The sequence below is a fragment of the Papio anubis genome, chromosome 9, assembly GCF_008728515.1.
Source record: "Papio anubis isolate 15944 chromosome 9, Panubis1.0, whole genome shotgun sequence".
Taxonomy (NCBI): domain Eukaryota; kingdom Metazoa; phylum Chordata; class Mammalia; order Primates; family Cercopithecidae; genus Papio; species Papio anubis.
In genome coordinates, this window is record NC_044984.1 from 109,193,922 (window position 1) to 109,208,574 (window position 14,653).

The 14,653-nt window shown below is 45.8% G+C and overlaps 2 long non-coding RNA genes across 3 annotated transcripts in view; one reads left to right on the forward strand and one right to left on the reverse strand.

Moving 5' to 3' along the window:
- Nucleotides 1–14,653, forward strand: part of LOC108581127 — a 173,416-nt gene that overhangs the window by 7,930 nt on the left and 150,833 nt on the right. The window lies entirely within an intron of this gene.
- LOC116268938 lies at nucleotides 99–9,230 on the reverse strand. The gene is made up of 3 exons (XR_004176211.1): nucleotides 9,143–9,230; nucleotides 6,317–6,509; nucleotides 99–423 (listed from the first exon to the last, which is right to left on the reverse strand). It is a non-coding gene; the product is annotated as an uncharacterized LOC116268938 (long non-coding RNA).

Sequence of the window (14,653 nt, forward strand, 5' to 3'; positions counted from 1 at the left end):
CATCATGCTGGAGTGCAGTGGTGCCATCATGGCTCACGGCAGTCTTGACCTCCTGGGCTCAAGCAACCTTTCCACCTCATTTTTTGTAGAGACGAGGTGTCACTATGTTGCCTAGGATGGTCCTGAACTTCCGGCCTCAAGTGATCCTTCTGCCTTGGCCTCCCAAAGTGCTGGGATTACAGGTGCCTCCTCTCCATTCAAAAAACACTCTGCAAAGCTCAGTTGGCAATGAATACCCTCTTTGCTTTCCTCTGTGGGAGCAGTTACCCACCGGACTTTGCTTGTGTGTTAACTTGCCTATCCTCTCCATCAAAAGGTGAACTCCAGGAGGATGAGAGGCTGCATCAGGAACAACTGGTGTTTTGTTTCCCCAGTGCCAGCTTTTGGCTTTGTCTTGTTTTGTCTTTCTCTCCAAGCATTGAGCTGAAACAAGGAAATAAGTAAAACTTCAACTTCATGAAGATTCCTGTAATATAGCCCTGTAGGAAGGAACTGGGACTTTAAAACTAAAGGACATCATCTATCCTCTGCCATAGACAGGACTGTTTCTTTTAGAAACATCTTTATCCACTTCCTCTTGGAAACTGCTTCTTTTCTAACTGTGGCACTTCAACAGGAATGGCCAATCACAGCATTCCACCTCTGACCACAGTGATTGGTCCAGGCCTGAGCACATGACTCAGTCTTGACCAATCAAATTGCTTCCCTAGGATTTTTCTAAGGGCCTTGGTGGAGAAGAGTGTTGTCTTTGCTGTTGTTTGTGCAGGTGTAGCCTCCATTCTGGCTTCCTGATGGTTTCTGGCCTGAGGGAATTAAAGGAACCGAAAAGGAGAAGTGGGGATGACAGAAACAAGAGACAGCGACTGGCTGGGTCTGAGACATGGTTATAGGCATCCCTAAGGCCAGTTTGACCTCTGCCTCTTCTTTGACTTGACAGAAGAGTTGCTATTCCTCCCCATCTCTATGTTTGATTAGTTTTAGTTAGAATTATCTTTCTGTCACTTACAACCAGAGAATCCTGACTAGCACATTCTAGGTAACCATGATGACAAATGCATGAGAAAAGCTGGAGTACAGTGCTAAAGCCATTTACATCAGCAAGTGTGAGGTATCAGGGCATAGACTTCGGTGGGAGAGGAGAGGGTGGTGGTGGCCCTGCTGCTGGTAGCACTGTTAGGCGGTTGGATATTACCATGGTTAAGAGTCTGTGCTTTCTGTTGATGGGGCTGTAAACTAGTTCAACCATTGTGGAAGACAGTGTGGTGATTCCTCAAGGATCTAGAACTAGAAATACATTTGACCCAGCCATCTCATTACTGGGTGTATACCCAAAGGATTATAAATCATGCTGCTATAAAGACGCATGCACACGTATGTTTATTGTGGCACTATTCACAATAGCAAAGACTTGGAACCAACCCAAATGTCCATCAATGATAGACTGGATTAAGAAAATGTGGCACATATACACCATGGAATACTAAGCAGCCATAAAAAAGGATGAGTTTGTGTCCTTTGTAGGGACATGGAAGAAGCTGGAAGCCATCATTCTCAGCAAACTATCCCAAGGACAGAAAACCAAACACCGCATGTTCTCACTCATAGGTGGAAATTGAACAATGAGAACACTTGGACACAGGGTGGGGAACATCACACACTGGGACCTGTGGTGAGGTAGGGGGAGGGATAGCATTAGGAGATATACCTAATGTAAATGATGAGTTGATGGGTGCAGCACACCAACATGGCACATGTATACATATGTAACAAACCTGCATGTTGTACACATGTACCCTAGAACTTAAAGTATAATAATAATAATAATAAAGAGTCTGTGCCTTGAGAGACTAACAGTCCTAGGTTCAAATCCCAGTTTTTGTCCCAGACTAATTGTATAATAATAGGCAAGTCACTTAACCTCTCTAAGCCCCTTATGTTTCTTTTTGTTTTTTTGGGTTTTGAGAGGGAGTCTCCCTCTGTTGCCTAGGTTGGAGTGCAATGGCGTGATCTCAGCTCACTACAACTTCTGCCTCCTGGGTTCAAATGATCCTCCTGCCTCAGCCTCCTAAGTAGTGGGGATTATAGGCATCCACCACCATGCCTGGCTAATTTTTGTATTTTTAGTAGAGATGGGGTTTCACCATGTTGGCCAGGTTGGTCTTGAACTCCTGACCTCAGGTGATCTGCCTGCCTCGCCCTCCCAAAATGCTGGGATTACAGGCGTGAGCCACCACACCCAGCCTCTGAGCCCCTTATTGGTACTACTGAGAGAAACAGGAAGGGCACTGCAGGATGGCGTGTTAATGGGCCAAAATTCCTAGAGCTACAAAGTGTTTAGAAAGGCCCCCACATTGTTCTTTGTCACCTGTCACCTGTCACTTCATGTGTTCCCAGCAACATTAATTGAAAGTATTTCCCATTTGTGAGGCATCTGGGACACAGCATTTAGTCGAATAGCCATCGTCTCCGCTCCTTTTGAGCTCACACTCTAGTGGGTGGATATATAAATAAGCCACTATAAAATGGTCCTAAGAGAGGAGATGTTCACGGTGCTGTGGATGCATTTGTGGGTGCAGGAATCTCATCCAGAACTGAGAGTCAAGGAAGGCTTCCTAGAAAAGTGATCTAGAAGTTGAGACATGAATAATGAGTAGAAATAGGCCAGACAGAAGGGAAGAGGTGCTTCTGGTAGGAAACCCAGCATAGGCAAAGGTTTAGACGTGAGAGTGAGGTGGGCTCCTTTTAGGAAACTGACAATCAATGGAGCTTGGCTAGAATAGAAGGCAGGAATAATCAGACCTCGGTCTGGACAGGCCAGTGGAGCAGATTACGTCGGGTCTGGGATTTCGTGTCCAGACATCAGGACTTCCTCTTTAGGGGCACGGGTACCTTTGAAGAATTTACACAAGACCCACTCTAGGGCTTGTGTAGAAGTTGAAGCAGAGAAGGAATCAGACTCGAATTCTGGATCAAACACAGAAAACGCTTGTAAATCTCAACTTCCCATTTTACAGATGGAAAAACTGAGTTCCTAAGAAGAAAACTGGCTTGCTCAGTGCTACAGAGCTGGAGAACAAGGAGGCTGAAATCAGAGCCTGGGTCTTCAGATCTCAAACTAGCATATCGTTTTTTTGTGCCCCTGGAGTTCTCCTGCTCTCAGCCCCACCTGGGCCAAATCCAGCCCCTGGCAGCTCCTCTGAACTCGGGAAGAGCTCTGATTCCTCACGTACACACAGCCACGCTGTCTCAGGAAGCTCACAATAATTTTTTTTTTTCTTCAGGCAACGCCTTGCTCCCATCCCTGCAAAACAATGTATTTATTATTACTAAGTCTTTTCCGTCTTTGAGGAGAAAATGCGTACCACATGACTCCCCAAAGCTGAGTGGTCCCGGTTTACAAATACAGTACGTTAATAGCTTTGTAAACATTTATTCAGGATGACAGCTGAGAGAAACATGTGGCATTAATTAGAGGGCTCAGCAACACAGCCTATTAAGAGGAAGGTTAAATCTGAATTAGTTGGCTTTGCTGAGACAAGAGGCACTGGGGAGCAAAACTCCGCTCTAATATGTTCTGACTCTGTTGACGTGGGGTGTGCTGGGGTGCACGGGGGTCTCAGTTCTCAGGGAGGAAGCCTGTGTCTTGGCAAGATGGCTGCTGAGTCACTGGGCTGCAAAATTGTCAGGGCTGGCTTCCCCAGAGGTCTCTTCCCTGAGTCCTTCAAGCCACAGGACGCCCTGAGCTTGCAGTCCATCCTGGGCAGCAAGAGAACAGGTCTAGCAGAATCAGCTCCCGAGGCCTGGCGGGTTGTCGGGGGAACAGCTCTCTAGGCTGGGAGTTGCTGCTTCTTCTGGTTTGCAGTTCCTCCTCTCTGGGCTTCCCTAGCTTCCTAGGTTTCCCTGTCACATGCTGAGCAGTTTGCATTGTCTCTGCCTCTGGGTACCCATGAGTGTCCCCAGTTGATGTGGGAGCCAGCCACAGAGGAAAAGATTCTTGTTTCCAACATTCAGTGAGGTTTGGCTTACAGTAGATGCCTTTAGGACTATTTATTCTTGATCTCATGTTCATGAAGAGTCTCAAATTGAGACATTTGAGGTTATCTCCAAATAGTCACACATCCACACAATCCATACATCCACACAAAAGCAGAGAAAAGAGGTGACATTTGTCACAATACTCCAAACGTATGTTCCATACTGGGAGTGCATCCCATATAGAGAGTGATACATAAACATCCTTTGATTGTTTTCATAAATCTTTTAATTATTATTATTATTGTTGTTGTTGTTGTTTGAGATGGAGTCTTACTCTGTCGCTCAGGTTGGAGTGCAGTGGCACAATCTCAGCTCACAGCAACCTCTGCTTCCTGGGTTCAAGCAATTCTCCTGCCTTAGCCTCCCAAGTAGCTGGGCTTACAGGTGCCCGCTACCATATCTGGCTAATTTTTGTATCTTTAGTAGAGACAGGGTTTCGCCATGTTGGCCAGGCTGGTCTCGAACTTCTGGCCTCACCTACACGCAAGCGCGCTGTCTCAGGAAGCTCGCAATAAATTTTGGCCTGCCTCAGCCTCCCGAAGTGCTGGGATTACAGGTGTGAGCTCCTGCACCCACTGCACTCTGGTTTTTATGTCCCATTTTGACCTTTCTTCATCTGTGAATATTCTCAGGAGCCTCTAAATACAGAAGGGACTCTCTTAACTTCTGAGAACCTGGCTGGTGTTCTGGGAATATATGCTGAATGGATGCATGAAAGAATAAGCGACCCTGGGAAGCCTTCTTTCGGGCTCAGTTTTATCATCTGTATAATGGGATGATCGGCAGGGGAGGAGGGCTGGCCTGTTGGGGGCTGAGGATTCAGTGGTCTGCAGCACAGTACAGAGCTCTGGCTTCCACTCTTCCAGCTCTGCCTGTAGGATGTTCTGATCCCTCTGTCCTGGTGCCACTTTCTTGGTTCCTCTCCTCTGGACCTCCTGATTGAACCACCCTCTGTCTTCTCATTGCTCAGATCAAACCCTCACTTGGCATCTGATGTGGATGGGATGATCCGGAAACAGATCCAAGCTTCCTCCCTTTTGGCACCATCTTTAAACACCCGCTTTCCCCACTTCTCTTCACTCACTATGCAGGCAACAGAAGCTCAAAGACACCTTCTCATTTAGTGGTTTTCAAACATTGTTGTTTTCCTTCAAACAAACACAATTGTAATGCAGTATCTAAAATAGACAAAGTAGGGATGAAGTGTGTATGTGGGGTGTGAAGTAGGGGTAGGAGGCCTTTCCCTCCCTCTCTGGAATCCTCTAGGATGTTGCAGAAGCTTTTGCAAAGCCTTGATCTAACTCTTCATTGAATGGATGGAGAGCCTGCCACCCAGCAGGGACAGTACCTTGCCTAGTTGGGAAGGGCTGGGGCTAGAAGCTGGTTCTTCCTACTCTACCTTGTTCAAGAGTCCAGAAGTTTGAAAGAACCTCAGTAGTAACTCTGGCAGCAAAGAATTACTACTCATTGGATTGGAGGTAGGAGTATAGGGGTTATGAGAGAATGGCCAGGAGTTAGACTCCCTGGGTTCCAATCCTGGCCTTCCTATTTAGGAGCTGTGTGACTCCGAGCAAGTTGCCTTGCCTCTCTGTGCCTCAGTTTCCTTATTGTCAAAAAGGGGACAATAATAGCTACTTTACTGGGTTGTGGTGAGGGTCAAATGAGACGGGACATATATATTTAGCACTAGAGCCTGATACACAGAAAGGGCATTGTTTTCAAGGTGTTCAACTTATTATCCCATTTTCAACTCATCTCATTTTTTACTAATACTTTACATGATATATAATTAAATTACATGACATTTATGAATACAACTGGCATAAAAAGTTTTAGGAACAAAGACAAGTAACTGCTGGTAGGGGTTGGTTTGAATGAGACTCCACTGAGGAGTCTCCTAGCTCAGGTATTCCCGGAGGTCTTAGTAACTATTGACACAAAGTTGATCCTTGAACAATGCGGCAGGTTGGGGTACTCCCTCAACCCACCCTTCTTGCACAGTAAAAAATTTGCATATAACTTTTGCCCCCCACAAAACTTGACTGCTAACAGCCTACTATTGACTGGAAGCCTTACCAATGACATAGTCAATGAACTCATCTTTTAAAAATATTACATATATATAATATACTGTATTATGTATGTATTATATGCTATATTATATATGTATCATATACTATATTCTTACAATAATATAAAATTATATTATTTATTCTTACAGTAAAGGTAGAGAAGAGAAAATGTTATTAAGAAAACTATAAGGAAGAGAAAATATATTTACGATTCATTAAATGAAAGTGGATCATCGTATAGGTCTTCATTCTCATGGTCTTTGAGTAGGCTGAGGAGGAGGAGGAGGAGGAAGGACTGGCCTTGCTGTCTCAGGGGTGGCAGAGGCAGAAGAAAATACGAGCAGCCTCGTGCAGTTCAAACCCATGTTGTTTAACGGTCAGCTGTAATCCGTGGAGGGAAATCTGGTGAGTAGATCAAGAGGAGGTTGGTTAAGAGAATGTCAATAACATTGTGACCCCAATTTTACAGATGAGGAAACCAAGACACAGACAGGGGTGGTAACTAGCTCAAGCTCACATAATCAGTTGACTATGGACCTGAGGGGCCCTGCAGTCCATGTACTCCTCTTGAGAATTCACAAGGCACATCAACACATCAAAGGCCCTGCGGTGTCCTACAGAAAAGGACCCTGTTTGATTTTGCCAGTTTGAGCTCTAACTTATTTAATTATGACTTCCTATAACATCCTCTTTCCCCTTTAAAAATATATAAAACCAGCCAGGTGTGCTGACTCATGCCTGTAATCCCAGCACTTTAGGAGCCAGAGGCAGGAGGATCACTTGAGGCCAGGAGTTTGAGAGCAGCCTGGACAACATGGCGAAAACCTGTGTCTACTAAAAATACAAAAATAAATAAGCCTGGTGTGGTGGCGTGGGACTGTAGTCCCAGCTACTCGGGAGGCTGAGGTGTGAGAATCACTTGAACCCAGGAGGCAGAGGTTGCAGTGAGCTGAGATTCAGCCACTGCACTCCAGCCTGGGCGACAGAGTAAGACTGTATCTCAAAAACAACAACAACAAAACAAAACAAAACAAAACGTGTGTGTATACATATATATGTATATGTATATATACAACCTCCTATTACACAGATACTACAAGTCCATGGAAACCACCTGGTAAAACCATGGACTTTCATGATTCTCACACTGATGTGCACATGACTCTCCTGGAGATCTTGTTAAAATGCAAATTCTGGGCTGGGCACAGTGGCTGATGCCTGTAATCATAGCACTTTGAAAGACTGAAGTGGGAGGATTGCTTGAGCCCAGGAGTTCAAGACCAGCCTGGGCAACAAAGTGAGAGCCCATCTCTAATAATAATATTATTTTTTAAAGCAAATTCTGCCTTAAGTAGATACGGGGTGGAGATGGCAAGCCTGCATTTGTCAAAAGCTCCCAGGGGATGCCAGTGTGGTGCTGGTCCATCCTGTGAGTAGCAACAGTCTCCATTTGCACGGTCCAATAGAAATATGTGAGCCATAGATGCAGTTTTAAACTTTCTAGTAGCCACATTTTAAAAAAAGGTAAAAAGAGGCCGGGCGCGGTGGCTCAAGCCTGTAATCCCAGCACTTTGGGAGGCCGAGACGGGCGGATCACGAGGTCAGGAGATCGAGACCATCCTGGCTAACCTGGTGAAACCCCGTCTCTATTTAAAAAATACAAAAAAAACTAGCCGGGCGTGGTGGCAGGCGCCTGTAGTCCCAGCTACTCGGGAGGCTGAGGCAGGAGAATGGCGCAAACCCGGGAGGCGGAGCTTGCAGTGAGCTGAGATCCGGCCACTGCACTCCAGCCTGGGCGACAGAGCGAGACTCCGTCTCAAAAAAAAAAAAAAAAAAAAAAAGGTAAAAAGAAACACTTGATATTCTTTTAACATGTTTTATTTCAGCCAATAGAACAAAAATATTATTTCAACATGAGACTAATATAAAAATATAAAACCAGTATAAAAATATAAAATATATGGATAAAAATGTAAAAATGATAGTATTTTCTTTTAATATACTAAGGCTTGAAAATCCAGTATGTATTTTATACTTACAGTATATTTCAATCCTAATCAGCCACATTTCAAGTGTTCAGCAGCCCTGCGTGGCCGGTGGCTACACTACTGGATCACACAGCTCTAGAACGCAGGCTGTGGTTTAGGACTGCCTAGCTTACATGTCTGGCTCTGCCACTTGTTTGTTGGGAAATGTGGTCAGTTACTTAACTTTACAGTTTCTTCATCTGTAGAAGGAGACTAACATCAAGGTCACGGCACCTGGCCGGATCATTGTTCCTATAGCTGTCAGGTTCTTCAAATCTGAGACACAACATACAGCACAGCTCTTAGAAAGGTGGTGCTGGGCGTGGTGGCTCACGGCTGTAATCCCAGCACTTTGGGAGGCTGAGGCGGGTGGATCACCTGAGGTCAGGGGATCGAGACCAGCCTGACCAACATGGAGAAATCCTGTCTCTACTAAAAGTACAAAATTAGCTGGGCGTGGTGGTGCACGCCTGTAATCCCAGCTACTTGGGAGGTTGAGGCAGGAGAATTATTTGAACCTGGGAGGTGGAGGTTGCAGTGAGCCAAGATCACGACACTGCACTCCAGCCTGGGCAACAAGAGTGAAGCTCCTTCTCCAGAAAAAAAAGGCTGGGCGCGGTGGCTCACGCCTGTAATCCCAGCACATTGGGAGGCCAAGGTGGGCAGATCATGAAGTCAGAAGATTGAGACCATCCTGGCTAACACGGTGAAACCCCGTCTCTACTAAAAATACAAAAATTAGCTGGGTGTGGTGACACACGCCTGTAGTCCCAGCTACTTGGGAGGTTGAGGCAGGAGAATGGCGTGAACCCGGGAGGCGGAGCTTGTAGTGAGCCAAGATCTAGCCACCACACTCCAGCCTGGGCAACAGAGGGAGACTCCGTCTCAAAAAAGAAAGAAAGAAAGAAAGAAAGATGGCAAATACATCAAAGCTTCTGACATTGTTTTTTTTGACAAATTTTACTGCACATGCCGGCCCTCCTTTGGTCTAGGTAAAGAGAGACTCACCTGGATTCTTCTCTCTGGGTTCTTCACTGTGTGAGCCATGGGTGACATTTTGCTTGTTTCCTGAAGTGGCTTTTTTTTTTTTTTTTTTTTTTTTAGATACAGGGTCTCACTCTGTCACCCAGGCTGGAGTGCAGTGGTGTGATCATAAATCACTGCTGCCTCGAACTCCTGGGCTCAAAGGATCTTCCTGCCTCAGCCTCCTGAGTAGCTAGGCTACAAGCATGTGCCACCATGCCTAGCTAGTTTGTTTTTTCTTTTTTGTAGAGACGGGGGTCTCACCATGTTGCCTAGACTGGTCTCGAATTCCCGGGCTCAAGTGATGATCCCACTTTGGTCTCCCAAAGTGCTGGGATTACAGGCAGGAGCCACTGCTCCTGGCCAAGCGCATAATTTTTTAATGGTTGACTGGCTGCGTGGAGGGGGAAGCAAGGGCTGGGGCCTGGGAAGGGAGGAGTTGGATAAACAGGCAGCCCGGCCTCTTCCGGGCCAAGAGTTTGCTGCGGGTGCATTGAGTAACAAAGGCCTAAGTTCTGTTCTGAGTAACAAAGGCCTAAGTTCTGTTCTGGGATGGCTGCAACTCGCCTTTCAGGTATAGATAATAAACATTAGGTAAATGCATGGGCAGATTGAGCCAATGGAAACAGAGCCAACAGAACCTCCGAAAAATAACTGAGACGAAAGGGCCTCAGGGTCTGAAGGGCTCCTTTTATGAACCTGCCTGAGGATGCAGCCTTTTGTGTGTCGTTTCCTTTTCTCTTTTCTTTTTTTCTTCTTCCTTTCATTTTCTCTTCTCCTTTTTCTGACGCAGGAAGGAGGAGGTTGCTTTTATTTAGTCCGAGTGCTTAGGCATTTCCATCAGCCCCAGCTGTGTGTATTTCATGTCCCTGAGACTGTGTCCTTCCTACCCCACCTTCTCCCCAGCATCCCATGGGCCCCCGGGTGAAGACTTAAGATTTAAAAGACTCATCCCTACCCCAAAGAAATCAGGATGCTTCTCCAAGCTTTGCTTCCCTTTTATGCCAGATCTCTGAGGTCTCCCAGTCTCCAGATTCAGCGGGAACCTCGGAGCAATGCTGGGCTGGGAAGCCTGGGGCACTGCTTGTGTCTCCTCCTGGAGCTGGAATGGGCACATCTCACCCAGCACACACTCCTGTCTGCTGGGCCTGAGGCGGAGATGGAGCCACGACCTTCAACACCCATTTCGAAAGGGGAAGGAAGAGCCTTGCCTGAGGACAGCGCATTGGGTTGGTGAAATGGCAGGAGAGAGTTTTCCTTCCATTTTGTCTGCTCACTTTTGACTTTTCTAAGCATGTCCCTGGCAAGTGTCGTTTTTTGTTTGTTTGTGTTTTTGAGATGGAGTCTTGCTCTGTCGCCCAGGCTGGAGTACAGTGGCATAATCTCGGCCCACTGCAACCTCCGCCTCCTGGGTTTAAGTCATTCTCCTGCTTCAGCCTCCCGAGTAGCTGGGATTACAGGTGTGTGCCACCATACCCAGCTAATTTTTGTATTTTTACTAGAGACGGGGTTTCATCGTGTTGGCCAAGCTGGTCTTGAACTCCTGACCTCAGGTAATCCACCTACCTTGGCCTCCCAAAGTGCTGGGATTACAAGTGTGAGCCACCGCACCCGGCCAGCAAGTGTAGTTTTTCATGTATCAGCTCTCTGCATTCCCAACTCTCTGGTGCTGAAAAGAAGGGAGCCTGATTAGGGAGATGTCTGAAACAGAGGCTTATAGGAGAGAAGACACGTTCACAGAATACTGAGCAGGCAGCAGAAATCCTGACTCCAGTTCCAATGCTGCTGCTGACCACCATGTGACGAGAGGGCAAAGCTAACACTCCACTCCAGGCCTCAGTTTCCTCGTCTCCAAACTGGGAGCAATAGTATTTCTCCTAAGTGGAAAGATTTGAGAGTACGCCAACCGAGCTGCCTTGTTATTAGTGTTATGAAACCCCATAGATTTGTAGATGGGGCCTGTCTCATCTTCGCTTGTTTTCTCTATGATTTGAAAACCTTGAGCTTTTTCTTGAAGGAGAAAGACAAAAGGAATAACTGTGGAAAGGGACCTTGGTTAAAAGATGGCAGGGATGTGTGAAGTGCTGTAAACAGTCATAGCTCGGGCCAGGTTCATGGCCGGGTTCATAGCTGGGTTCATAGCTGGGTTCATGGCCACATTCTGAAGTTGGCCTGGAAGCCCTGTGCTTTAAAAAAAGAAATCATTATCGGAGCTGCCAAACCAGTATTAAAACCAGTGGCTTATGAAAGGGGTTGGCAGTCAGCACCAGGAATCTTTTTGCACCTCTTAATTTTGCAGAGAGAAAGGGGTGCCTCTCATCTGGGGCAGTTGTTTCAGTAACACCAACACTAGAAATGGAAAAGATTGTTTCCCCGTCAGCTGGTCTGCTGCTCTCATTTCTTGAAGTCTAAGATGGTTCACTTTAGAAATGTCCCAAGATGCAGGGAGGCCCAGCAGAGGAAGTTTCTCAATTTCTAGGCAGAAACAGATGCTTACGTGATGCAGTGAAGTAAGGTGATGTTTTATCAACAGAAATGCAGCGATGCTCAGGAAACTGATCCTGGATGCCTCTGCTTTTATTTTTTTCTCTCCTTGTCTTTAATTTTAATTTTATTTATTTATTTATTTTTTGAGCTAGAGTCTTGCTCTGTCATCCAGGCTGGAGTGCAATGGTGCAATCTCGGCTCACTGCAACCTCTGCCTCCTGGGCTCAAGCTATTCTCATGCCTCAGCCTCCCGAGTAGCTGGGATTATAGCCATGTGCCACCACACCCAGCTAATTTTTTCTATGTTTAGTAGTGACAGGGTTTCACTGTGTTGGCCAGGCTTGTCTTGAACTTCTGGCCTCAAGTGATCCACCCAACTTGGCCTCCCAAAGTGTTGGAATTACAGGCATGAGCCACTGTGCCCAGCCCTCTCTGTCTTTTAAGAAAACATTTTACTCATATCAGTGAGGGCAACCCAGCACCCTTGAACATTACTGATGTGAGGCCACCTTGATAAATCTTTCTGGAGAGGCAAGTTCCCTAAAAATGTGCAAACGATTTTCCCCAGAAATTCCACTTTAGGATGTTAATTCTGAGGATGTAATTGGAGAAGCGCATGGAGATGTGAAAACAAAAATGATCACTGTGGTGTTGCTGATGGCAGGAAAAACTGGAAATGACCTTGACGCCAACAATAGGCGATTGGTTAAGAAATGAAGGTATGTTCAGGCACTAGAAAGCTACACGGCAATTAAGAGTAATTTCTTTCTTTCTTCCTTCCCTTCTTCCCCTCTTTCTTTTCTCCCTTCCTTCCTTTCTTCATCCCTTTCTTCTCTTCTTCCTCCATCCCTCTCCCATTCTTCCTTCCTTCTTTCTTCCCTCCATCCTTCCTTTCTCTCCCTCCCTCGCTTCCTTCCTTCCTTCCTTCCTTCCTTCCCCTCTCTCCTTCCTTCCTTCTTTCTTTTCCCTCCCTCCCTTCCTTCCTTCCCCTCTCTCTCCTTCCTTCCTTCTTTCTTTTTCCTTCCGTCCTTCCTTCCTTCCTTCCTTCCTTCCTTCCTTCCTTCCTTCCTTCCTTCCTTCCTTCCTTCCTTCTTTCCTTCCCTCCCTCCCTCCTTCCCTCCGTCCATCCCTCCTTCTCTTCCCTCCTTCTTTCCTTCTTCTTTCCTTTGTCTTTCCCCTCTCCCTTCCTTCTTCCTTCCTTTCTTCTACAAATTTGTTGAGTGTCTATGTCCCAGACACTGTATATTTAAGTGTACTGACATAGAAAGATGTTTATGGTGTTTTCAGTAATAAATAAAATAAATTTAAAAGCCAGTTTCATGGATGTATTATATGATCCTACTCTTGTAAATGCATATTTATACATTTACATAATTGGATATGAAATAAAAGTGTTTGAAAGGACATGCACCCAAATACCATTGATCAGTCTTCTCCAGGTGTTGGGATTACAGGTGACTAGGCACTCTTCAATCTTTTCCTTGATCTGCATTGTCTAAGTTGTCTATGGTAAGATTCTTGTGTAATTGAAAGTCATGAGGCCCTACATCCTTTGGCCCTGAGCTTCTCGTTCCTATCTTTGTCTCTTATCTTTGTCTCCTACCCACCTGGCCTACTCCACCCTAACTACCGAGCTTCTTTGTTCTTTGAACATGTCAGACTTGTTTCTGCCTCACAGCCTCCGTATGTGCTGTTCCCTCTGCCAGGACCACTCTTCCCCCAGGTCTTTGCTGGCTCTTTCCGATCATTCATGTTTCAACTCCATATCCCCTTAGAGAAGACCTCTACGTCCATTTAATGGAAATTAGCGTGGCTCCCTGCACATTTTAATCACACTTCCTCATTTTATTGTCTTCACAATGCTTATTACTCTGAAATTCTCTTGATTTTTCTCTAACTTGTACATTTATTATCTTCTCTACTTGCATGTCAGCTCTATGTGCACAGGGACCTCATGTTCTTGGCTTCTGGAACGGAACCTGGCACATAACAAGAAATCAATCAATATTTGCTGAATGAACAAATTCTGGGAAATAAATACTAAAAAAGAGGATTTTTTAAGCCCTCCTTTTCTTGCTTGCCAGAGAGATGCAGGGAGTTGGTGGCCTTCAGTCGGAAGGCTCTCTTCACTCTGCCAGTGTATTGTTTCCGAACTAGCACATGACCCTAGTAGGCCTATATCACTCACTGAGCATGCAGTACCCAGGGTCACACTGGAGTCAGCACCTACCCAGTTGGAGGGACGCTTCTAAATCTTCATTCATGGATTCTACCCCAAAGCACAGGGAGCAGTTTGGGAGTCATAGACACCAGAGATCTAATTTTTGCTCAGTGGCTGATTTGTTGTGTGACATTTGTCAAGTTGTTTAACCTCCCTGGGCTGCAGTTTTCCTAGGCATGTAGTGCAGGGGAGAGTCTATCTATTTCCAAATTTACAAGGGTGGTGGAGCATCAGGATGCTGATGCCATCCCCTATGTGCCCTTTTTGCATCTGTCTCGTTGCCTGTTGGGCATCATTATCCCATTTTATTTCATTTTATTCTTTTATTTATTTATTTTTTTGAGATGGAGTCTGACTCTGTCCCCCAGGCTGGAGTGCAATGGTATGATCTCGGCTCACTGCAACCTCCACCTCCTGGGTTCAAGCAATTCTCCTGCCTCAGCCTCCTGAGTAGCTGGGATTACAGGCATGCACCAGCATGCCTGACTAATTTTTGTATTTTTAGTAGAGACGGGGTTTCACTATATTGCCCAGGCTGGTCTTGAGCTCCTGACCTTGTGATCTGCCTGCCTCAGCCTCCCAAAGTGTTGGGATTACAGGGGTGAACCACTGCGCCCAGCCCATTATCCCCATTTTAAAATTCCTAGACCAGGTCTGGATAGTGAGAAATAAACATAAATGATATTATTTGGACTTTTTTTTTTTTTTTTTTTAAGAGATAAGGACTCACCCTGTCACCCAGGCTGTAGTGCCATGTTGCGATCATAGTTCAAACTCCTGGGCTCAAG